General features: G+C 42.3%; 1 protein-coding gene and 1 non-coding gene across 2 annotated transcripts in view; one reads left to right on the top strand and one right to left on the bottom strand.

The window, feature by feature from the left end:
* Positions 1-24,139, top strand: part of ANKFN1 (ankyrin repeat and fibronectin type III domain containing 1) — a 925,115-nt gene that overhangs the window by 276,341 nt on the left and 624,635 nt on the right. The window lies entirely within an intron of this gene.
* TRNAL-AAG (transfer RNA leucine (anticodon AAG)) lies at positions 7,278-7,359 on the bottom strand. Its single transcript has one exon. It is a non-coding gene; the product is annotated as a tRNA-Leu (tRNA).

Below are 24,139 nucleotides of genomic sequence, written 5' to 3'. Positions count from 1 at the left end.
TTGCTTCAGTCTGGTCTTGACCAGTGTTTGGCCCTGAGTACCCTTAAGGGACAGGTTTCTGCTTTATCCATTTTATTTTAGAAACCTTTTGCCTCAAAATCACTAATTAGACCTTTCTTCATGGATTTAAATCCCCCACATTGACTTACTGTGCCTCTTTGTGATCTTAAAGTGGTTGTAAACCTCAGACACAAAATATGAACACAGCATATCCCTCTATAGTGTGAACTTGTTTCAGTTAAGAGGACTAAATGCCATTTTTGTCCCCTGCTGTGTTCCTCTGCCATCAGCATAAATCACTTCTGACAAGTTTTCTTAACACCAGAAGAAAAATTGTGACCCGGAATCGACCTCCAGCAGATTGATAGCCTCAGCTCTGTTCCTGTGAGCTGTGTGGATGGGGGGGGGGGGGGGTCACTTCCCTCCAAACAGCTCCCAGAGCTCTCCTAACTGAGCTCTAGAGAGTGTAACTTCAGCTCTCTACCCTCTTCTGAATTCTCAGACAAGCTTTATAAATTTAGCACTTTGAATTGATGCAGAGAAGAGATGACTGCAGATAGACAGGTACAACTTATGTAGGAGGATTTGTTTAATCTCTATGTATCACCTAAGGCCAGTCACTTCAATGAGTAAGGGCTTATAACCACTTTAACCTAGTGCTCTATATACTTCGGAGATCAACCTCCCTTTGAACCAATTAAATATACTTTGTTGAAAGACCTCACATGTAAGTTTGCCTTCTGGTAGCCATTACAACTGTTAAGTGTGTTTCTGAATTGACAGCTCTTTCCTCTAAACAGTCCTCTTTTTTTGCACAAGAACAAGGTTTTGAGACAAAAACCTTTCTTCCTACCCAAAGTGGTCTCTTCTTTTCACTTCAGTGAGGATATTGTTCTTCCTTCCCTCTCACACCCCAAAACATGACAAAGACATTGCCTTAGCCTGGATGTGGTCAGGGTCTACCTGGCAGCCACAGCCTCTGTTTACAAGAGTCTCTCTTTGTTTGCTCCTTTCTCTATCACAGCCTATTCCACCAATATTATTGGGCTTTTCAGCATCAAGGATCTGCCTTTCAGATTTGTAATGTTGCAGCAGCACAATTTTTCTAGCTGTTATCTGGGTGTTTTTGGTTTCTTTATCTCTTGTTTTTGTGAGGATCTTAGCTGTCTTGTTGTGTTTTGTTTTTGCCCACCTCCTAATCGCTTTATCTAGCACAAATCCCCACCCCCAATCCTAATTTTAAGCACAAGATCCCCCCCCCCCCTTCAAACCCCTTTAGCACAAATCCCCATCCTAGCACAAATGTACACTGTCCCCTCCAAAATCCCCCTCCTAGCACAAATCTCCTCCTCCCTCACACATACAAACCCTGCTTCTAGCACAAATTCCCTCCCCAAAACACAAATCCTCCCTGGATCCCTGGAAAAAGTACACAAATGCCCCCTCCAAAATTCCCCCTACTAGCACAACCCCCCTTCCAGCCATCTCCACTTCTAGCACAAGCTCCCACACAAAAATTGCTGATTCTAGCACAAATCCCCCCCCAAAAAAATCCCCTAAGTAGGAGGAAAGAACCAGGAGGAGATGCATGCTGTGCTCTCTCCCTCCTGTCCGTACTGTATACAGGAGTTAGGACAGAGCACTGTCAGATCAGACTGTACTGAGTTTGATTACTTACCCCATATCTCCTCCTAATTAGATCTGAATGTCAGGGCTCCTGGTATGACCAGAGGTATGTGAACTGACGCAGGGAAACGCAGGCTTCAGATATGTTATAAACAATATAATTTTTTAATACTAACAATACAAAATGCAGTACAATACTAAAACATAAACACAGTGCAAATGAACCAAACCACCCACAGATAACAATACATACAATGCAAGCGTAGTCAGGCAGGCCGGGACAATAACAATTGGGCAGGTAGGAACAGGAGGAGCAGGCAGAGAGTAGTCAGGTCACGAGCCGGGTACAGCAACGAACGGGCAGGTAGGTACAGGGGGTCAGGCAGAAAATGGTCGGGGTCACAAGCCAGGGATCAAACTGGAGAAGTCAGCAGAGGTCAGGATCAGGCTGGGTCGGCAACAAGTCAGTCAGACAGGAACAGGAATGCAGGTAACAAGATACAGGGGCCCATGGAAAAACACACACCAAGCCCCAGACTGCAGGTCTGGCCATCCCTTAAATACACCTCCGTAATCAGCTTTAGGTGTTTGGCTGACTGCAGGGTTGAGTCTCTGATTGCTGAGAGCACCCGCTGGCCAGCCCTGGTACTGCAGCCCACAAGGGAGGTGAGTTCCACCATTATTGGCAAGTCCATTCCTGACACTGTCTGTAAAGTAAAGACATGGTCAAAGGTGGACTAACCATTCGAGCACTCGGGCACTGCCCGAGGGCCCGGGGTCAGTAGGGGGCCCCATGAAATGCCCCTGGTACCTTTTTTATAGGCATTTTTGAGTGTGGGCAAGGACACAGGGGCCCCATGATCCCCTATTGCCCAGGGGCCCCATGAGTTGTCAGTCCGCCCCTGGATATGATTAATTACTCTAAAACAAGTATACACTGGGAGTATTTTTTTGTTCAACCAGCAAGTTGAATAAAAAAAAACCAGGGCAGATTCCCACATCCAGATAAGCAATGTGGATGCAGGGATCCCCCTGCGCTATTGTATTCTGACAGTGGGGACCCCCCAGCTGAATACACTGATCTGGGCCTCAGTCTTTGGCTGCAAGTTCTGATTGAATGCTGGTTTTCCAGCAGGACTGTTTGACGAAACCCAGTCTATTGATCTACTTATGTGAAACAGAGAAGGGTACACACACATGGAAATTCGGCCAGTTCCTGCTGAACCTGCTGAATTTCAGTACATGTATGCCCGACTTAACTCTCCAGCCCCCTCTTCATTGCAGAAGAATACCTCAGTTTGGGAGTTTTAAGAAAAGAGCCAGTAAAATGTAAGCAGCAATTTTTATATTTTTCATGTTATGATTTGTGAATCGGCATGTAACAATCTAAAGTAGATGTGATCCCAAATTTGCTGCAGAAGTGGGAATACTTTTTAAGGTTTTTGATTAGACTTACCTGGTTCCAGGTGCCTTGTAGAGTTTATTTCCTACTGCCTCTCTGTTGTTTCGGAGAATGTTCCTGGTAAAGTATTACAGTTCTTGTATGGTGGCACTGTCCAGTTATTTCCAATTTCTAGAGAACAGCTTCAGTATGTCCTACGTTTTATACCCTAATGTTAACAACCTGTGTCACAGATTGATCCCATACATTTTTATGGCTGCTTGGATTTATGTTGCTTCTCAATAGAAGAAACCTTTTCTGTCAATGCCTATTTAATTGGGTGAACGTTATTATTATAAGTGAAAAGATTATTGCCTTTCGGGAGGATAAAACAATGCCATTTGACAGGCAACCCTGGATTTGCAGCCTTAATAATAATGGCTTTCAAAACATGTTATACTTCTGTTAATTATATACACCTATTGTTGGATATTACTCCCTTTCTGAGTTGTAGAATAAAGCTTTCCTAAACTAGTTTTGTATGTATATTCATAAACCTTAACATGGCCTTATTTGTGCTTTTATTTACAGTTCTTGTTTTATTGAAGAAATATCTTTTGTCCATTGAACTTGCAATAGCTTTAACCCAACATCTATTAACATTGTATTCATAAACGTGCCCCTGCAGGACATATGTTACTAAGATGGTATACTGTTTTGCTAATTCAATAGAATCCTTTGAAACTAAAATTTGCATTTCAAGAACTGCACTGATTCCTTTGCTTAGGGTGCACACTTTGGAGAAAGATGGGGTGGATTTTAAACAACGGATGAGGCATATTGTTATAATACCACCAGGGGCAGACTGAGAACTCATGGGGCCCCCGGGCAATAGGGGATCATGGGGCCCCTCTGTCCTTGCCCAAACTCAAAAAAGCCTATGAAAAAGGTACCAGGGGCATCTCATGGGGCCCCCTACTGACCCCGGGCCCTCGGGCAGTGCCTGAGTTTCCAAATGGTCATTCCACCCCTGAATACCACTCATTTACATGCTTGGGACATGGAAAGGTTCACTTTAAATTTCACTTCTCTCACTTTTTCTTCTGGGAACAGCCTTTTACAAGTAGTCAGGAAGTGAGTGAAAATGTTATTCTCTCTAAGACTCCTCGCACATGAGTGGACCTATTGGGTCTGCTTGTCAGTTTTTCAGGCAGACCCAATCAGACCCTCCATTCACCTCTGTGGAGTGGCCTACATCCAATCCAATCTGATGCGCCAAAAAAAAAGAGATTTCCCCATAGGCACCTTCCACATAGGGTGAACTCCAGGAGTTTGCTTGCTCGGAGTCAGACCTGTCCACTGATCTCCACAGAGCAGGTGAATGGCTGGTCCATGTCCACTCTGCATATGCAGAGTGGACACAGACACAGCCTGTATGGGTGGTCAGGTGTAAATGGCCCACTTGTCTATTTACATCTGACTGCCATCTAATCCAATCCATTCCCCTTCCAGTTCATGGATTGGATTAGATGGCAGTCAGATGTAAATGGACAAGTGGACCATTTACACCTGACCACCCATACAGGCTGTGTCTGTGTCCACTCTGCATATGCGGAGTGGACATGGACCAGCCATTCACCTGCTCTGTGGAGATCAGTGGACAGGTCCCACTCCGAGCAAGCAAACTCCTGGAGTTCACCGTATGTGGAAGGTGCCTATGGGAAAATCTCTCTAACAGCATCACAAACAGAAGTAAACATTTATATAGTGGAACATGCTCCTTCAGGTAGACTTTCCATACGGTCCATTTTATTCTATGTAATAATTGTAGCTCTTCTGTTTGTGATGCTGTTAGGGATATTTCCTCTTTGGCCTCTTCCACACGTGGTGGACTCTGCAAGTAGTCTGCTTTCTTGGAGGAGGATCTATCTGCTGATAGAGCAGGCGGATTGCTGGTCTATGACTGTTCCACATATGCAGACAAAGCCCGCTCTCCTCTATGGGCAGTCGGATGTAAACAGACCTCCTGTCTGTTTCCACTTGACTGCCATCTAATCCGATCTACTAAATGGAAGGGAAATGGATCCCCATCATCTGTTTTTAATGGGTCAGATTGGAAGTAGGCAGGTGTAAAAGGACACCACTCCATAGAGGAGAATGGAGGGTCTGATCGGGTACGCCTTAAAAACTGACACATTATTTACAGATGGATTTCTGGGTGCACCTGTGCAATGAGGCCTTGTGACTTCTATGGGAGTATCTCCTTAGTTCCTTCTCCCTCAGGAGGTGGCCCCATGAACATCTATGAGGTGTCTACTACATGTTGGCAGCAATAGGCTAGGTTGAGGTTGGAGACAAATAGTTTTAGTTAGCATTATTCTTTTTTGACCAAAGTGTTTGTTTGCTTCATTTAGGTGTAATAAATGTACTATATGGATGAGAAATTAGTTGGTACCAAAATGCAGCCAAGCCTGTCACTTCACAAAGAATACTTTGAGCATTTTACTGACTCTGAATAGACAGGAGTGCAGGAACTTCATTTCATCCTAAAGAGCAAAATTAGAAACCAAGTAAAACATTGATCATATGTCCAGGAAACATTGATGTTCATTTAAACTGACAAAATCCAGTCAGTTACCCAATAAATTGTGCTTTAATTATTCTTTGGCAGCAAGAATTATCAGGCATCAGGCTTTTCACTGAGCTTCTGGAGATGGCTTCTGCCTCTTTGCACAGAAGAGGATTATCTCTAAGCACACTGCAAGGGTTATTATGAAAATAAGGATACTACCTAACATGGAATTAAGAAAATTTGAATGTCTATATATTAAAGCAGTATTAAACACAAAACCAAAAATGTAATATAATTTATCTTACCGATCATTAAATATGGTGGCTTCATTAGTTTTAAGCTTTTTTTTCCTTCCGTTTTCACCTGGTGATCTGACCAGTAATACACCTCCTGTATTGGGGAGATGAAGGAGCAGCAGAGGCAACTGTGAACAGCAGCAGAAGAGAGGGGAGATTGTGAGATGCACTAGCAGATTTAAATACACTAGCAAATGGAAACCAAACTCTAACATTTTATAAGCTGTTACAGCAACAATTTTGTTCCATTTGTAATCAAAGCGTTATATAAATAAAATCTAAACCCTGTAAAGACCACTGTCAGTGTTAAATGGTTTGTATCAACCCTCTGACTGCTACAACTACAGGATATAAGCAAAAAAGCAAAGGGTTAATGGCGCATAAGGGACATACACCATAAATCAATATTAGTCCAACTAAGAATTTATGTAATCCTGGTGGAGATATCCAGAACACTTGTGGCAGGTGTAATGGTTGTGCACATTAAACACATGAAAGCTGTATGTGACTTCCATTTTGTTCATGTCTCCCCAAATTTTGTCATGAGAAGAGGCATAGCACAGTGACCTTGCCCCTTCCCTACTCCTTCAATACATGAAATCAATAGCCTTAACTTTTAACATAATTCAAAGAGCCTGTTATCTCAACTTAGGAACAGCAGACACCAGCACACATGCCTTTGCCAGAACTGTAAGTAGAAAAGAGTTCTGGCAGGATGTCTGTTAATTTCTGCTGACCATAAAAAAATCTACAGAATAACACTTCCCTTTGACCTATCATAAAACTATGACAAAATCCTTCAGTCCTGTCACCCATGGTTTCACTAGTCATCCCATGAGAGCTGTGCCCTTTGGAAGCTTTCTCAACCAACACATGCAATGAATGAAGTTTCCTGATGCTGTTGAACCCGAGAGGTAGCTGTCCTTGGAGATCCCAGTGCACTGGGCAACGAACTCTAGCAAAGGTGCAGTAGGCACTTCAAGGACGGCTGAGCTGTCGAGGATGGGTGTTTGTTAAAAAGCCAAGGCAGCAGTGGGATTCAAACCCATGCTCCCGGAGAAACTGGAGCCTAACTCCAGCACCTTAGACTGCTCAGCCATGCTACCCATAAAAGGCTGCTTGTCGATGACTAAAAGGCAGAGAGACATACTCTACATTCCATGGTTTGATGAGGCCATGGACTTACCTGGAGCACCTGCAGCTAGTCCGAAATGAGAGCCTTTGCCCTTTTGAAGATTTCTCAACCAACACATGCCATGAACGCTGTTTCCTCAAGCTGTTAAACCAAAGTGGTAACTCTCCTTTGAGACTCCAGTGCGTTGGGCAACGAACTCCAGCAAAGTGCAGCAGAAACTTCAGAGACGCCTGAGACCTTGAGGAGAGGTGCTTGTTAAAAGAAGCTTGGCAGCAGTGGGAGTTGAACCCACACCCCCAAAGAAACTGGAGCCTTAATCCAGCACCATAGACCGCTCGGCTATGCTACCTGTTGACAATCTTGCACCAACGGCTCGAAGGTGAAGATACAGTATATATTCCATGGCTTTCTGCTGGCTGATATTCTGCATTCATTTCTTGCACTGGAGATGTGTCAGAACTCTCAACCCCGCATGTATTCACCATATCATTCATGATGAAATGGTTGTTAAAGTCTGACACAGGTGGCCAAGATCCAAAGTTATGAGCCTGCACCCGCAGGTTGTGGTGGTTTTACGCTTGAGAGTGGACTTTGGCTGCAGCATTCTGGCAAGTGGCTTTCTGCTGGCCGATATTCTGCAGTCACAGCTTGCACTGGAGATGCGTCAAAACTCTCAAACCCCCAAGTATTCACCATATCATTCATGATGAAATGGTTGTTAAGGTCTGACACAGGTGGCCAAGATGCAAATTTATGAACCTGCTCCCGCAGGTTGTGGTGGGTTTACGCTTGAGAGTGGACTTTGGTGCAGCATTCTGGCAAGTTTGCTTGGCACTCTCCTAAAAAACCATGGCCCCTTTTTCATTACTGATGGTTGTTTTTTTGCCGTCCACACCTAAAGTGTGAGTGTGGAATATAGCTTAGAGGAGTTAGTCTCATTAAATTGGACTTCTTTTGTAATGTTGACAACATTTTACTAGTAATCCCATGAGAGCTGTGCCCTTTGGAAGCTTTCTCAACCAACACATGCGATGAATGCAGTTTCCTGATGCTGTTGAACCCGAGAGGTAGCTGTCCTTGGAGATCCCAGTTCACTGGGCAATGAACTCCAGCAAAGGTGCAGTAGGCACTCCAAGGACGGCTGAGCTGTCGAGGTTGGGCGTTTGTTAAAAAGCCAAGGCAGCAGTGGGATTCAACCCAGAGACTGGAGCCTAAATCTAGCACCTTAGACCGCTCGGCCATGCTACCCATAAAAAGCTGCTTCTTGATGACTAAAAGGCAGAGAGACATGAGGCCGTGGACATACCTGGAGCACCTGCAGCTAGTCCGAAATGAGAGCCTTTGCCCTTTTGAAGATTTCTCAACCAACACATGCCTTGAATTCAGTTTCCTAAAGCTGTTAAACCAGAGAGGTAACTCTCCTTTGAGATTCCAGTGCATTGGGCAACGAACTCCAGTAAGGTGCAGCAGAAACTTCAGAGACGCCTGAGCCCTTGAGGAGAGGTGCTTGTTAAAAGAAGCTTGGCAGCAGTGTGCTTCAAAACCACACCCACAAAGAGAATGGAACCTTAAGCCAGCACCTTAGACCGGTCAGCCATGCTACCTGTTGATGACCTTGCTCTGACGGCTCAAAGATGAAGAGACATATTCCGCATTCCATGGCACTCTCCTTGAGAGAGTAACTGTACTGTTTTTGCTTATTCGATGGACTCTGCAACCCAGAGCATTAAGTATTCTTCATTTTCAACTCCTTTTTATTTCTCTGTTGCATTATTGTCTCTTTGTTTCTGTGTAACACCTTTTTTCTGTAAATAATGTATTTGCACCATTAGTAAATCCTATTTTGACAAGTACTGAAATTGTCTATTTTAATGCAAACTAAACTAATCTCTATCTCTTAAAGTGCTTCTGTAGTATAAATCTCTGAACACACCTGTCTGTGGTGACAGTGCGTGTTACAGACGTTTATTCTATAATCATAGTTGTCATTGCTAAGATTGTGAGTTTCCTCCTTCTCAGTAAAAAATTGGTGGTGGCAGTTTAAAGGGTTAAGTGCTTAATTAACTTAACCCAGTGACAATCACTCTCAGGCTGCTGGCACCTAGATCATGGTCCCACAAGCTGGAAAATCTCTGCAGTTGACAGCGGCATTATGTAAGTGACAGTCCTTTGTCACGAGTTGGTGAGAAGGGCAGGAGTCAGGTGCTGTGTTCTTCACAGCAGGCACCCCAGAGTAAAAAGCAGTCTCTGTAGTAATAAAGAAAGAAAATGGGGCACCCAAGAGATGTAGTATTAATGACACCCACTTTATTGAAAGACAGTTAACTCACTGAGTAGTATATGGTGAAAGGCATATCAAACATAGGAAATTGCTGTTTCTCCTGTTGTGGCATCATCCCGCTGTTTCAGCCACCAGCTTTTATTTATATAAAACTTTGATTTCACAAGGAACAAAACTGTTGCTGTAACTGCTTGTAAAATATTAGCTAGGGTTTGGCTTTCATGTGTTAGTGTATTTAAATCTGCCAGTGTATCTAACACTCCCCCACCCTCCAGACTGGCAAGGCTGCTGTCCAAAGTTGTCTCTGCTTTTCCTACGTTCGATATGCTTTTCACCAAATTTTAATGACTGAGTTGCCATTAGTCTTTCAATAAAATGGATATCTTTAATGCTACACTTAGTGGTCGCCCCCTTTTCTCTTTCTTTACATCTGCAGAATTGCAGACTTACTGACTCGATCACCAGTTTAAATCAAAAGAGAAAAATCCTAAAAAAGAAAACTAACGGAGCTGTCACATCTAAGAATTGGTAAGCTGCAATATAATAAATGATTGCTTTTGGGTTTAATGCCGCTTTATTTTTAAGCTACAACATTTTTCTGTTTGACTGCATCATACATCTAATTACAACACTGGTCTAGAGAATAAAACCTGCAGGATTTTTAAAAAAAAATAACAAGTCATGTATGTTAGTTTTTTCCTATTGACTAGTATACAAAATAAATTTGAAGCACATAAAAGGTGTCTGCATTAAAAGCAGATAAAACTTCATTGTTGCTGTAAGTCAAGGACACCGCTAGTGAATAACCATTGTTAGCAAATGACAAGGCTTATAACTTCTTTCAATAGATTATTTTGTGTGGGTCAAACTGTCCCAGAGACTCCTTTCAATAAATCAGCATATCTTTCTCACTTTATCTATTTTTAGATTTACAGAATGTGTTATGTAGGGCTTTTTTTTCTTAAAAAAATAAATTTGATTCAAAGCAAATTCTCTTATAGAAGTACATTTGTTCCCATGTGGCTGAAAAATATGGAAAGAGTATTGCTAAGTCTGTAAAACAAAAGCACACCAGCCTTGCATATTACCTTTTATTGACATAATAAGACACATATACACTCACAAAGAGTACAAAATCTCAAGCTCATCAATATCCACAGTGTCCTGTATGGCCTGGTCCATTGAACGTATCACAACCATGTGAAGATACTCAAAATGACTGACTCATTTCAAGGGGTGTCCCCTCTTTCCATGGATGGGATTTGCGCAGTGGACCAGGACACGGTGGATCTGAGAATTTATGCTGTCTGTGATTGTATATCTATCTTATTACCTCAAAAAAAAAGATCTATAAAGGTAGTGCACAAGGCTGGTGTACCTTTTTTAAAAATGTTCCAGTGTTGCTTTTGGGCTTTCCCAGTCCTTGGGGGGCTGCAAAGTCTTGCCAAAGCTTGAGTTGTTGAAGATCTGAGGTCCACCATTGCCGGAACACTTTTCTTGAGCTTAGGAGGTTGTTCTTTTTGGATTGCTAAACCTGTCCCATATGGAAGAAAAATATATTTGAAATATATTTTAAAAATATTCTTCCCAAATATATTGCCATATATTTGAAATGCCACAATTTTGGCCATATTCAATATATATACTGCATATATATGTATATAAGGAATGTAAACACCCCTTGTGATATTAGGCAGTGACAGGTACTCTTTATGAAGAGATCTGGGTTCTAGTAGACTCTAGATCTCTCCTCTGCCCTTAAAAGCATCTGATCACACCAAGATTGGTGGGTTCAGATGCTTTCCCAAGCCAAAAATGGCAGTTGACATGTGCGAAAATCATAAGTGACAAAATATTTGTTGCTTCCAGTTTTCTATACCATATTGATGATCAGGGGCATTCCGGTCCACAATCACCTGTATTGTAAGCCAGAAAACATCCGGTTTCAGTTGCAGGTTCTCCGGTGGGACAAAGAGCCAGAAGAGGTACCATAGGGTGGTGGGAAGGAGGGGTTGGGATGATCCCTCCTGCTGCCTGTAAAAGTGATCCAGCAGCTAATTAGCAGCTTGGGTTGCTTTTACATTCTAGAAAATTGCATGCTGTTTAAAAAAAATACTGCAGGTATCAGGCCATCAGGTTTTAAATTCTGTTTGAGTCCTTACTGAAAAGATGTCAGATTTTTAACACGGGCTTCACACTTATACACTATGGTAAAGGTAATGTGCTATAAACCATGTGTTTTACCACGTCACTGAAATGCATAATAACACATAATCTTCCTGCATTTAACTACTTCCGAACTGCAATACGCAATTATACAGTATGTCAGCGGTTCGGAAGATTATGTGTTATTATGCATTTCAGTAGAACACATGATTTATCACATATTACCATAGTGCAGAAGTGTGAAGCCAGTGTTAAAAATCTGATATCTTTTCAATAAGGACTCAAACAGAATGTAAAACCTGATGGAAGATAATTATCTATTCCTTCCCTACTCTATACGAAACGAAAAAAGAAAATAATGGCTGGAGATGGGTTTTAATCCCTTACTATTGCAGCTCTGAGGCTCTTGCTGTCTGCTGCTGTAATGTTTTTCAGCATGCTTCATTTCACTTGAATGTATTAAATAGTCTAAATGTCTTGCTCAAGAAGTGTATTGTCTACATTTTGGATTTGATGTATCCCCCGTGGCTGATTTTGTATATGAAAAATACTTTTTTCGTACAGAAATTCTAAATGTAAGTGTTTAGACTTCTTTTATTCTGAATTTATTCTCTCTTGAGAAGAGGAGATTAAGGGGGGATATGATCTCCATGTATAATACATAAGGGGCGATATGATCTCCATGTATAATACATAAGGGGGATATGATCACCATGTATAATACATAAGGGGGGATATGATCTCCATGTATAATACATAAGGGGGGATATGATCTCCATGTATAATACATAAGGGGGATATGATCACCATGTATAATACATAAGGGGGGATATGATCACCATGTATAATACATAAGGGGGGATATGATCTCCATGTATAATACATAAGGGGGGATATGATCTCCATGTATAATACATAAGGGGGGATATGATCTCCATGTATAATACATAAGGGGGATATGATCTCCATGTATAATACATAAGGGGCGATATGATCACCATGTATAATACATAAGGGGGGGTATGATCTCCATGTATAATACATAAGGGGCGATATGATCACCATGTATAATACATAAGGGGGGGTATGATCTCCATGTATAATACATAAGGGGCGATATGATCACCATGTATAATACATAAGGGGGATATGATCTCCATGTATAATACATAAGGGGGGGATATGATCTCCATGTATAATACATAAGGGGGGGTATGATCTCCATGTATAATACATAAGGGGCGATATGATCACCATGTATAATACATAAGGGGGGATATGATCACCATGTATAATACATAAGGGGGGGTATGATCTCCATGTATAATACATAAGGGGGGGTATAATCACCATGTATAATACATAAGGGGGGGATATGATCACCATGTTTACTACATAAGGGGGATATGATCACCATGTTTACTACATAAGGGGGATATGATCTCCATGTATAATACATAAGGGGGGATATGATCTCCATGTATAATACATAAGGGGGGGATATGATCACCATGTTTACTACATAAGGGGGGGATATGATCTCCATGTATAATACATAAGGGGGGTATGATCTCCATGTATAATACATAAGGGGGATATGATCTCCATGTATAATACATAAGGGGGGATATGATCTCCATGTATAATACATAAGGGGGGGATATGATCACCATGTATAATACATAAGGGGGGGATATGATCACCATGTTTACTACATAAGGGGGGGATATGATCTCCATGTATAATACATAAGGGGGGTATGATCTCCATGTATAATACATAAGGGGGATATGATCTCCATGTATAATACATCAGTGGTTCATATAGTGAACTCTGTGTAGAGTTATTCCCCCTGAGGTCATCACAGAGGACAAGGGGGCGCTCTTTACGTCTGGAGGAAAAGAAATATAATCTCCAAACATGGAAAGGTTTCTTCACAGTGAGAGCTGTGAAAATGTGGATTTGACTCCCTCAAGAGTTGGTTCTGGCCAGCTCAGTGGATTGCTTAAAAAAAAGTCCTGGATTCTTTCTTAGATACACAGAATATATCTGGATATAACATTTATAGGTAACGTTGATCCAGGGAATATCCGACTGCCTCACTGGGGATCAGGAAGGAATTTTTTTCCCAGCAGGAGCAAATTGGATCATGCTTTGCTGGGGTTTTTTTGCCTTCCTCTGGATCAACTATGGGTATAGGATTATAACTTTTTTTTTTTTTATTATTGGTTGAACTGGATGGACCTTTGTCTTTTTTCAGCCAGACTAACTATGTAACTATGAAACCTCTGTTTTCACAGGATGATCTGGCCAGTAATACATCTCCCGTATTTGAGTGCCTACAGTCTGGGTGATTGAGCACAGGAGGCACAGCAGACAGCAGCATTGTCAGTCTGGGTGGTGGGAGGGTAGTTTTAAATGTACTAGCAGATTTAAATGCACTAGCAAGTAGCAAAAGAGACACATTTGGACAGTAGGATTGTTAGACTAATGGGAGGAGAGTGCTAGATGCACTAGCAGATTTTAATATACTATCAAAGCCAAACTCCAGCTAATACTTTATAGGCAGGGACAGCAAACAGTTGGTTCCTTTTGGAATAAAAACTTTACATAAATTAATAAAAGCTGACCATTGAAAGCATCCCTATTCACCACTTTAACTGCTACATCTGCAGGAGCGCATGCTCTGCTGAAAAACAACAAAGTTCCCTTTCATACAATTTGCTCAGGAGCTGATCTGTCCACTGATCCCGTGCTGAGCAGAGCGGGCGCCTGACAGATACGGATACTGTCCTTTTATACATGACCACCCTCTGATCTACATAGATGGAGGGGAATGGATCCCTTTCGGGTTGTTTTAGCAGATCAGATCAGATTGGAGGTAGGCAATGTGAACATGTCCATGTATACCTGCTGGTTCATTATTATTATTATACAGGATTTATATAGCTCCAACAGTTTGCGCAGAGCTTTACATAATGAAGGTAGGCATTACAGATACAATACAATTTGGTACAAGAGGAAACAGAGGGCCCTGCTTGTTAGAGCTTACAATCTGGTTCACAGGGATCAGGGCCGTGGATAAGGGGGTACCACCAGTCGTTCTATATGGTGCCCAGGCCATCAGGGGGGCCTAGGCAGCTGGGTGAATCAGATGTGGGCAGGGAGAAGATCAGCAAGGCAGGGGGGAAAGTACTGGAGCCCATCCTCTGTATGGCTCTCTTTGCAGCAGCTAAAAGGCAGCTTCTTCTCTCCTCTCCTTCCCACTGGCTTTTACCTGCTGCATAGAGAGCCATACAGGGGTCGGTTCCACTAATTGCCCCCTTTTGTGTGCCCCCACCCCCCAAGGCTACTAGCTTCCCTCCTCTCCTTCCCATTGGCAGCTGCATGCACACAGTAGAATCCTTCAGCATGGAGAACGTGAGAAGGGTCTGGTAAATGTCACATTTACCAACCCCTTTCCTTCCTGAATGAATACAATGAGTGATTGGTACTGATCACTCACTGTGTTCATTCATACCTGAAACATAGTAACCTGTGGTTTTTTTTGTGGAGAGGGGGCCCTGTCATGTTGGTTGTATTTGCCCCCGCAGTTTCTAACAGCAGCCCTGATAGGGATACATGGATCATTTGATTAGGTCCACCCAAAAAGTTGCAATAATACAAGAACAGAAGTGCCCAAGGGACTTTATGAGACACATTGATAAAGATAAAAGAATTTTACATTTTCATAAGGATCATCATATATACAAGTTCACATTAGGTGTAAAAACCTTTATTGATAAATATAAAATAATTATCTACTTAACCCTTTGAGGACCGTAAGATTTTGGAATGCCAAAAGAATCAATTTTTTTGTTTTTAAAGTTCATACACTTCAGTTGCTGTAACTAAGCCATTTCATGAAATAATTGGCAAAAAGCTAGATCCATTTGTTGTTTGTTGATAAAAACTAATGTTTTGACTCAAACAAAAAAAAAAAAGTTTTAAGTTTTTAATCAGATGATACACGCAATTAAAAACATGGGACAAATACGTCCCTTGGTCCTCAAAGGGTTAAGGAATATGCATGGTTGCATGATTGTTCAACGTCATAAATGATTCATATTAAATGAGCTTTTGCAAAAAATCTTGCCACGTTTCACGAGACAACACTTGCTTCCTCAGGAGATGTAAGAACTCATAAACCAGTGTAAGGAAAAGGCCAGGTTGTTAGTGGGGGAAGAACCATTAAAAGCACATGATATACCCACAAGTTAAAAAAGGGAAAAAAGAAGCCAGCTTGATGCTGGTCAAAACACATAAGGTATGACAAGGATGTGCCAACCGATCTACACCATTCTGTAATTGTGAGGCGGACCAGACCAACCAAGGGATAGATGGCAAAAACAGCCGTGGGAGGAAACAGTAAGGCCGCAAAGACCGGGAAACAACACACAGCATAATGAAGGACAAACAAAAAAAAAGAAAGTGAAAGAACAGAATACTTAGAAAACAGACTCAGAAATCCACAATACCGAAATGTCCACCAGAAAATACAGTGGTGAAAAACCTGGTTATTGTGATGTGAAGTACACAAATGTTTGAAGACTGAGAGACCAACTAGCAGACTCCAGGAATAGCTGAAACTACAAAGCATGAATGTTAGAGTGAAACATTGACAGGGGTGTTAAAGGGGTCTTACTGGTTAGATCAGCAATGGAAAATAAAAAAAAAGAAAGTTTAAAAAGAAAACTAATGCACCCATCACATCTAAGAATTGGTAAGGTGCAATATAATAAATGTTTGCTTTTGTGTTTAATACTGCTTTAAGATGATCAGTAATACAAAAAAGAGAATTTTTTGGGTAGTTACAGTTGCTCTTACAGTTGCTGCAGTACTCCACGTGCAATGAGAGGCAGCAGAACTGCCACAGGGCTCATAACATCTGCTTTGAGGTAATTTATCTTTTTTTTCTCTGCGATATTAGTCATTCTTTTGCCTCTTGTCATTTCCTATATTAATGTAATATACTGTGTGCTGGTTAATTAACCCATTACTGTAAAGTTATATTAAAGGCTACTTTAAAAGATGTTATACTTACCAGCTCTTTGCAGCAATATTGCACAGAGCGGTCGATTACCTCCTCTTTGGTTTTCCCCCACTGCTGCTGTCCATGCCATCTTCTTCTGAGTACCCAGTAAGCGACGTGCTAAGGAGGCACCTGTGCGGACATTTTTCCTGGCCAGGCTGTGTGCATCCATAGATACACACAGCCAGCAAGCCATGCTCCTGCTCCCTTCTCACAGGAGTTTGAATGGCAGCAGCAGGAGCCAGGAAGAAGAGGATGAGGCTGCACTCATGAGGACACTGGAACTGTGAGAGGTGTCAGGTAAATGTTTAGGTTTAGGGGAGTGACAGTTATTGGGGCATTTTTTTTCCCTTAATTCATGGAATGCATTAAGGAGCAAAAAAAAAAAAAAGTTTAGCGTTTAGAATCACTTTAATAACAAAAGTATTAGGATTCACAAAGGAGTATGGGGAACAAACCACAAACCATTTGATGAAATTTTAAAATACTTTAAAGGAATTGATGAGCTTTTTGATGAAAATGAACTGTTATTCTACTCTTACATAGCTGATCCCATTTCAGCAGGTTTTGAATCATTTCTATACAGCACATACCATTTATTTAGTGTCTGGAAACATCTAAGAATAGAAATGTGCTAGTTGAAAAAGAGGTAAACCAGAAATATTTTTCAGAGTCATATAAAATAATGTACCTGGCATTCTTTTATATGTGCTTGCCAAGATCAGATTTACTATTAGGGTTGCCACCTCATCCCTTTAAACCTGAATACATAATATTTACCCAGGTTCTAAGGCTAATCTAATGCAGATAAGACACCCAGTGAGTTTAATTGCCACAGAATCTGTAATTAATGCGTTTGGGTTTAAAGAGATGAGGTGGCAACCCTAGAAATTGTAGGCCTGTGCCTATAGCAGTAGAGGTAGACAGGAAATTATGACTTGCGTACAGACCATTTGGAAACTTGGGCACTGCCCGAGGGTCCGGGGTCAGTAGGGGGCCCCATGGGATGCCCCTGGTACCTTTTTCATAGGCTTTTTTGAGTTTGGGCAAGGACACAGGGGCCCCATGATCCCTTATTGCCTGGGGGCCCCATGAGTTTTCAGTCCGCCCCTGCTTGCGTATCAACCACACATTTCTCCTCATCAGTGAAAATTAAAGTAATTTGAAAGCTAGGTCCACATCTATGGGCAGCACAGTGGTTAAATGGTTAGCACTTCCGCCTGGCAGTACTCTGCTTGTTGGTTTGAATCCCAACCATGGCACCACCTGCCTGGAGTTTGCATGTTCTCCCTGTGCCTGTGTGGATTTTCTCCAGGTACTCTGGTTTCCTCCCACATTCCAAAGACATGCTGGTAGATTAATTGGATACTGTCTAAATTGTCCTTAGTATGTGTATGAATGAATGTAAGTTAGGGACTTTAGATTGTAAGCCCCTTGAGGGTTAGGGACTGATGTGACTGTATAATATATATATATATGTGTAAAGCGCTTTGTAAATTAACAGTTCTATATAAGTGTCAGGGCAGGAGCCAAGGAACGGACAGGCAGGCCTAACAATGTAACGCACTGGCTGACGACAACCACCACCCACAGACCGAAGTCCCTCAGGGCGCGGAGTCTAAGTCCCAGGCTGCCCTTCACCAGGGCCCCTGATGGTGGGGATGGACTTGACGCAGCCAGGAACCAGGTCGCGGCCCCCGAGACACCTCAGCTGCGGTAATGGCCGCCGCCAATGGCGTGTAGCTGGTGGAAGACACAAAAGAGTAGTCAGACAAGCCGGGTCAGATCAAACAGAGCAACAGAGGGTCAGATCAAAGGAGAATACAAAGAATAGTCGAGTCACAAGCCGAATCAGATACCAGGAGAGTCACGAGAGTCAGAACAGAGTAATAGCAACACCAAGACACAAGACACAAGTGCAAAGAGCATGTGCGGGCCACAGGCTTATATGTCATCAGCCACACCCCTCTGGGGGATGGACCACAGAGACCTGAAGGCATAAAAGGATTCCCACCATGCACAGCAGAATCCAAGATGGACGCCAGCACATGGAGTAACATAACCTCAGGGAAAAGGTAGGACCTTTTAATAAGTACCTGTAATAAGTAAATCTATGCAGATTGAGGTTGGTGTGTTTTTGTGAACAAGCACTTTTTAATGTGTGTTTGATACATTTTGCTTTTTTTTTGGCTAATAGGAAAGAAGGACAATTCTGTTCGTGTAGTGCGACTTTGATGCAGCTTTACACCCTCTGGCACTCCGAAGCAACAAAGTTGCATCAAAAGTGCAATACATGAACAGAACTTTCATACTTTCGTATTAGCCCCCCAAAAAAACCTTAACATTTGCATTTTTGCTGTGGGTCCATTGACGTCCATTCCATGCAAGATGCAATCTGCTGCTGGAAAAAAATTCCCCCATCCTTTCCAAAAAAACGCTCTGGCTCAAGATGCACAGATGTGAACTCAATCCATGGAAAGCCATGTTAAGTGGATTGTAGTGCAAAACACTAAAAGTACTAAACAACACAGGGGTAAAGACATAAGGTTTTTTACTTTCATGAATTCTATGCATAAAGGTAAAAAAAACCTTCAGTGCATAGCCCCCCACCCTCTTAATACTTACCTGAGCCCCATCTCGATCCAGCAATGTGCACGAGAACAGCTGATCTCCCTGCTCTCTCGCTCCTACTTGGCTGAGGAACAGCAGAGGGAGACATTTGCTCCCACTGCTGTCAATTACAGCCAGTGAGGAGGGAGCTGAAGGCGTGACTGAGTCGCCCTCTGTGTGTCCCATAGGCACACAGAGGTGGCTCAGGAGCAAGCACGCACGAGTACCCCCAGAGCAAGCTGCTTGCTCTGGGGGCACCCGGCAAGGGGCAGAACCTAGAAGCGCCGATGGGTGACCCAAGTAGAGGAGGGTTGGGGCTGCTCTGTAAAAAATCATTGCAGAGAGCAGGTAAATGTGATGTGTTTATTATTTTAAAGAAAACAAAAGCAAGCCTTTAGAACCACTTTAATCTCATGTTAGCTTTATACATTGAGACACTACAACCATATAGGTTATGGTGACAAAAGAGTAAAGGGATTAAAAAGTCCCCCAACCAAATCCATGCAAAGCCCATTAAAGCCTTCTTAGAATAGAATATATACATGTATCTCATTCTCTCACATATTTCAATGGATTAGCCATCACTTCAGGACAGTGGACAGAGCCGTACAAATGATTCCTTTATGCCCCAACACCCAGATACACACCCAGAGCCTCTGGTGTATATAAATATAATATTGCCACGTATTCTAAACTACATACAGCTGTTTTGGCCATTATTAATGCAGTGTGTGCAAACCATGGCTTATAAATACACCTTTCCAACCGCTCCGTTTCTGCCACCCCCCTTTGCCAATCCCTCCACTGGCTTCCGATTGCGCAACGGATCAAATTCAAAATCCTAACACTGACGTACAAAGCTGTCCACCATACTGCCCCGAACTACATCACTGACCTAATATCCAAGTACCGCCCAGCACGCACACTCCGCTCCTCACAAGACCTTCTTCTCTCTAGTTCCCTGGTCTCCTCCTCCCATGCCCGCCTCCAGGACTTCTCCAGGGTGTCACCCATCCTCTGGAATTCCCTGCCCCAACCCATCAGATTATTACCTACTCTCCTCTCCTTTAGGCGCACCCTGAAAACCCACCTCTTCAGGGAAGCCTACCCCACCCCCTGCTAACTTGACCGACCTCCTCCACTCTTCCTACCACTCCATCCCCCACAGCTATCTCCTCCTGTACCACCATCCCCTCCCTCCTAGATTGTAAGCTCGAAAGAGCAGGGCCCTCAATCCCCTCATGTTTTGCATTGTATTGGTATTGTTCTGTCACATGTTCTGTCCCCCTTTGTAATGTACAGCGCTGAGCGAACTATTGGCGCTTTATAAATACTGTATAATAATAATAATGTGGAGTAGAGCTTGGGATCTAATGAGACATCATGACCATATAGGTCTTGGTGCTCTAACTGAATCTGAGCATAATACAGTAAAGCAGTGTTTCTCAATCTTTTTGAGTCAAGGTACCCTTTGTGCAGAATTATAATCTTCAGGCACCCTTTCAAATTCTGCACAATCTTGAGGCACATGTTACAAGATGTAAAGAACGAAACAAATTGTTTTACAGAATGCAGCAATGTCTGCCTAGTATTCCATTGTTTCTCTTCTCCCTCACTTTCTCTGTTTCGCTTAGCTAATTTTACCGCAGTACTTACAGAGAGGGGCAGGGAAGGGGAAAGCAAAGGATGCTGTGCTGGTGCCCGGTGTCCTTCTTATCAACTGTTCACATCATTGGTTGTTTTCAAATGTATGTATTTGCTAGCACACCACGGATCTCCAGTATGGTCCAAAAAAGGTTTTTCTTCCAAAAAGATGGCATCACAAAAAGTGCACTGTTTTGGAGCCACATAGGACCCGTTCGTCAGGCATGCGATAATCGATGGCGGTCGTGTCCCATATGTTAAGGGCACAATGTAATGATAAACCCATGCCTGATTGGCCACCAGGGTTGCAAAATTAAGAAAGCAGATACAGTGTATAACTTTATTGCCTACGCACATATTCCTGAAAGTATGGCTCATCAATGGAGGGTGCTGTAGCAACTACCAGCTGGGACTGTAAACATCATAAGCAAACATACATATTTTCCAGCACACCACAGATCTCCAATATAGTCCAAAAAAGGCTTTTACTCCAAAAAGATCACATCACAAAAAGTGCAACATTTTGGAGCCGCGCAGGACCCCTTCATCAGGCAAGTGATGATTGGCTGTTATGTCACCGGCTGCTAGAAAGATGCACAATGAAAACCTGTCATTTTCTGTAACTAAAAGGCAGACTTCATCCACCTGCTGGCTTGTATACAATATTTGGGCAATTTTTAGGCCTTTTATCAAGGCACTCCTGAAGAAACCTGAAGGCACACTTGTTGAAAAAGGCTGCAGTAAAGTCTTTCTGGAACAGATGGTATTCATATAACTTAGTCTATCACATATCCCAAAAATAAGAGGATTATCTCTCATTTTAGGACAGTATACAGTGGGGATCGAAAGTTTGGGCACCCCAGCTAAAGATTTGTATTAATGTGCATAAAGAAGCCAAGGAAAGATGGAAAAATCTCCAAAAGGCATCAAATTACAGATTAGACATTCTTATAATATGTCAACAAAAGTTAGATTTTATTTCCATCATTTACACTTTCAAAATAACAGAAAACAAAAAAAAGGCGTCTGCAAAAGTTTGGGCACCCTGCAGAGTTAATATCTTGTACTGCCCCCTTTGGCAAGTATCACAGCTTGTAAACGCTTTTTGTAGCCAGCCAAGAGTCTTTCAATTCTTGTTTGAGGTATCTTTGCCCATTCTTCCTTACAAAAGTCTTCCAGTTCTTTGAGATTTCTGGGCTGTCTGTCACGCACTGCTCTTTTAAGGTTTATCCATAGATTTTCAATGATGTTGAGGTCAGGAGATTGTGAAGACTAGGCAAAACCTTCAGATAACGCCTCTTGATGTAATCCCCCGTGGATTTCGAGGTGTGTTTAGGATCATTATCCATTTGTAGAAGCCATCATCTCTTTAACTTCAGCTTTTTCACAGATGGCATCAAGTTACCATCCAAAATTTGCTGAAATTTTATTGAATCCATTTTTCCTTCTACTCGTGAGATGTTCCGTGCCACTGGCTGCAACACAACCCCAAAGCATGATTGATCCAACCCCATGCTTAAAGTTGGACAGAGGTTCTTTTCATTAAATTCTGTGCCCCTTCTTCTCCAAACGTACCTTTGCTCATTCCGGCCAAAAAGTTCAATTTTAACCTCATCGGTCCACAAAACTTGTTTCCAAAATGCATCAGGCTTGTCTATATGTTCATTTGCAAAGTTCAAACGATGATTTTTGTGGTGGGGACGTAGAAGAGGTTTTCTTCTGATGACTCTTCCATGAAGACCATATTTGTACAAGTATCTCTTTATAGTGGAATAGTGTACCACAACTCCAGTGTCTGCCAGATCTTTCTGGAGGGATCGTGCAGTCAAACGTGGGTTTTGAATTGTTTTTCTCACAATCCTGCGAGCTGTTCTGTCTGATATTTTTCTTGGTCTTCCAGATCTTGCTTTAACTTCCACTGTTCCTGATGACTGCCATTTCTTAATTACATTCCGAACAGAGGATATTGACATCTGAAAACGCTTTGCTATCTTCTTATAGCCTTCTCCAGCTTTGTGAGCGTCAACTATTTTCAGTTTCAGTTTTCTAGACAACTGCTTAGAAGAACCCATGGTGCTGATTGTTGGAGCAAGGTCAGATGAGTCTGGGCATTTAAAACCTTTGAGATTGACATCACCTGGTCTTCCCAGACGATGATTGAGAACAATCCATTACACTGGCAGGTCTCAGCTTGGCAAAGGGGGCAGTGCATGCTATAAATTCTGCAGGGTGCCCAAACTTTTGCAGACGCCATTTTTTTGTTTTCTGTTATTTTGAAAGTGTAAATGATGGAAATAAAATCTAACTTTTGTTGACATATTATAAGAATGTCTAATCTGTAATTTGATGCTTTTTGGAGATTTTTCCATCTTTCCTTGGCTTCTTTATGCACATTAATACAAACTTTTAGCTGGGGTGCCCAAACGTTCGATCCCCACTGTAGATAGCCACAGAAATCATTCTTTTATGCACCCCAGCCTGTTAATGGACTTTGAAGGAAAAGTAGCAGACTGATAAGCACATCTTTGTATGTCACTTTTCATATTCCTACCCAGGGGCGGACTGACCCCGAGGGCCTGGGGTCAGTAGGGGGCCCATGAGATGCTCCTGGTACCTTTTTCATAGGCTTTTTTGAGTTTGGGCAAGGACACAGGGGCCCCATGATCCCCTATTGCCCGGGAGCCCCATGAGTTGTCAGTCCGCCCCTGTTCCTACCTTTAACATGTTGTTGGCTTATTAGCTCTGCTCCATGGCTCCGTAATGAACCTTTCTTTGTATCTAGGTCCCATGTCTACTGCTTAATAGGGTCTTCTCAGCTTTTTCAAGGTAACTCTTAGGGCAGTGATCCCCTTGGACTGGAACACTACACATACCCCTATGATGCAGGCATGATTTTCTGAACTGTCCTTTTTCCAAAGCATTTAACAGCCCGGCTCCATGTTCAATAGAACGCCTATAGAGATTATTGGACCATCTGGATCGTTTACAGGGATTCCTCATCATTCAAATATGGTTTGACCTTTTTGTGACAGCATACCGGTAATTGTGTTTCCAGGGGTCAGCTTCTCTTCTCTCTTCTCCATGCTGAGGAGTCCCGATTCATCCTTGACATCTCTAGTATCATGTTTAATGGGACTTCTTCAAGAGCTAGACTAGATTAGGAATAGGAAGTGTGTTACTGGCAGGATCATCAGGTAAAAAGAAAGGAAAATGCCTGAATAAAATTAATTAATGCAACTACAAAATCTAAGGACATATTTGGCCAAATCGCATTAAAAAACATTAGTAGATCCCAATGCTGCACAGGACAAACTGGGGGTTATTTACAATTTACAATCTGGTGCAGTTCTGCATAGA

This window comes from Staurois parvus, unplaced genomic scaffold (genome assembly GCF_062004578.1).
Source record: "Staurois parvus isolate SC_StPar_1 unplaced genomic scaffold, SC_StPar_1.0 ptg000592l, whole genome shotgun sequence".
Taxonomy (NCBI): domain Eukaryota; kingdom Metazoa; phylum Chordata; class Amphibia; order Anura; family Ranidae; genus Staurois; species Staurois parvus.
This window is presented reverse-complemented; position numbering and strand designations above follow the sequence as displayed.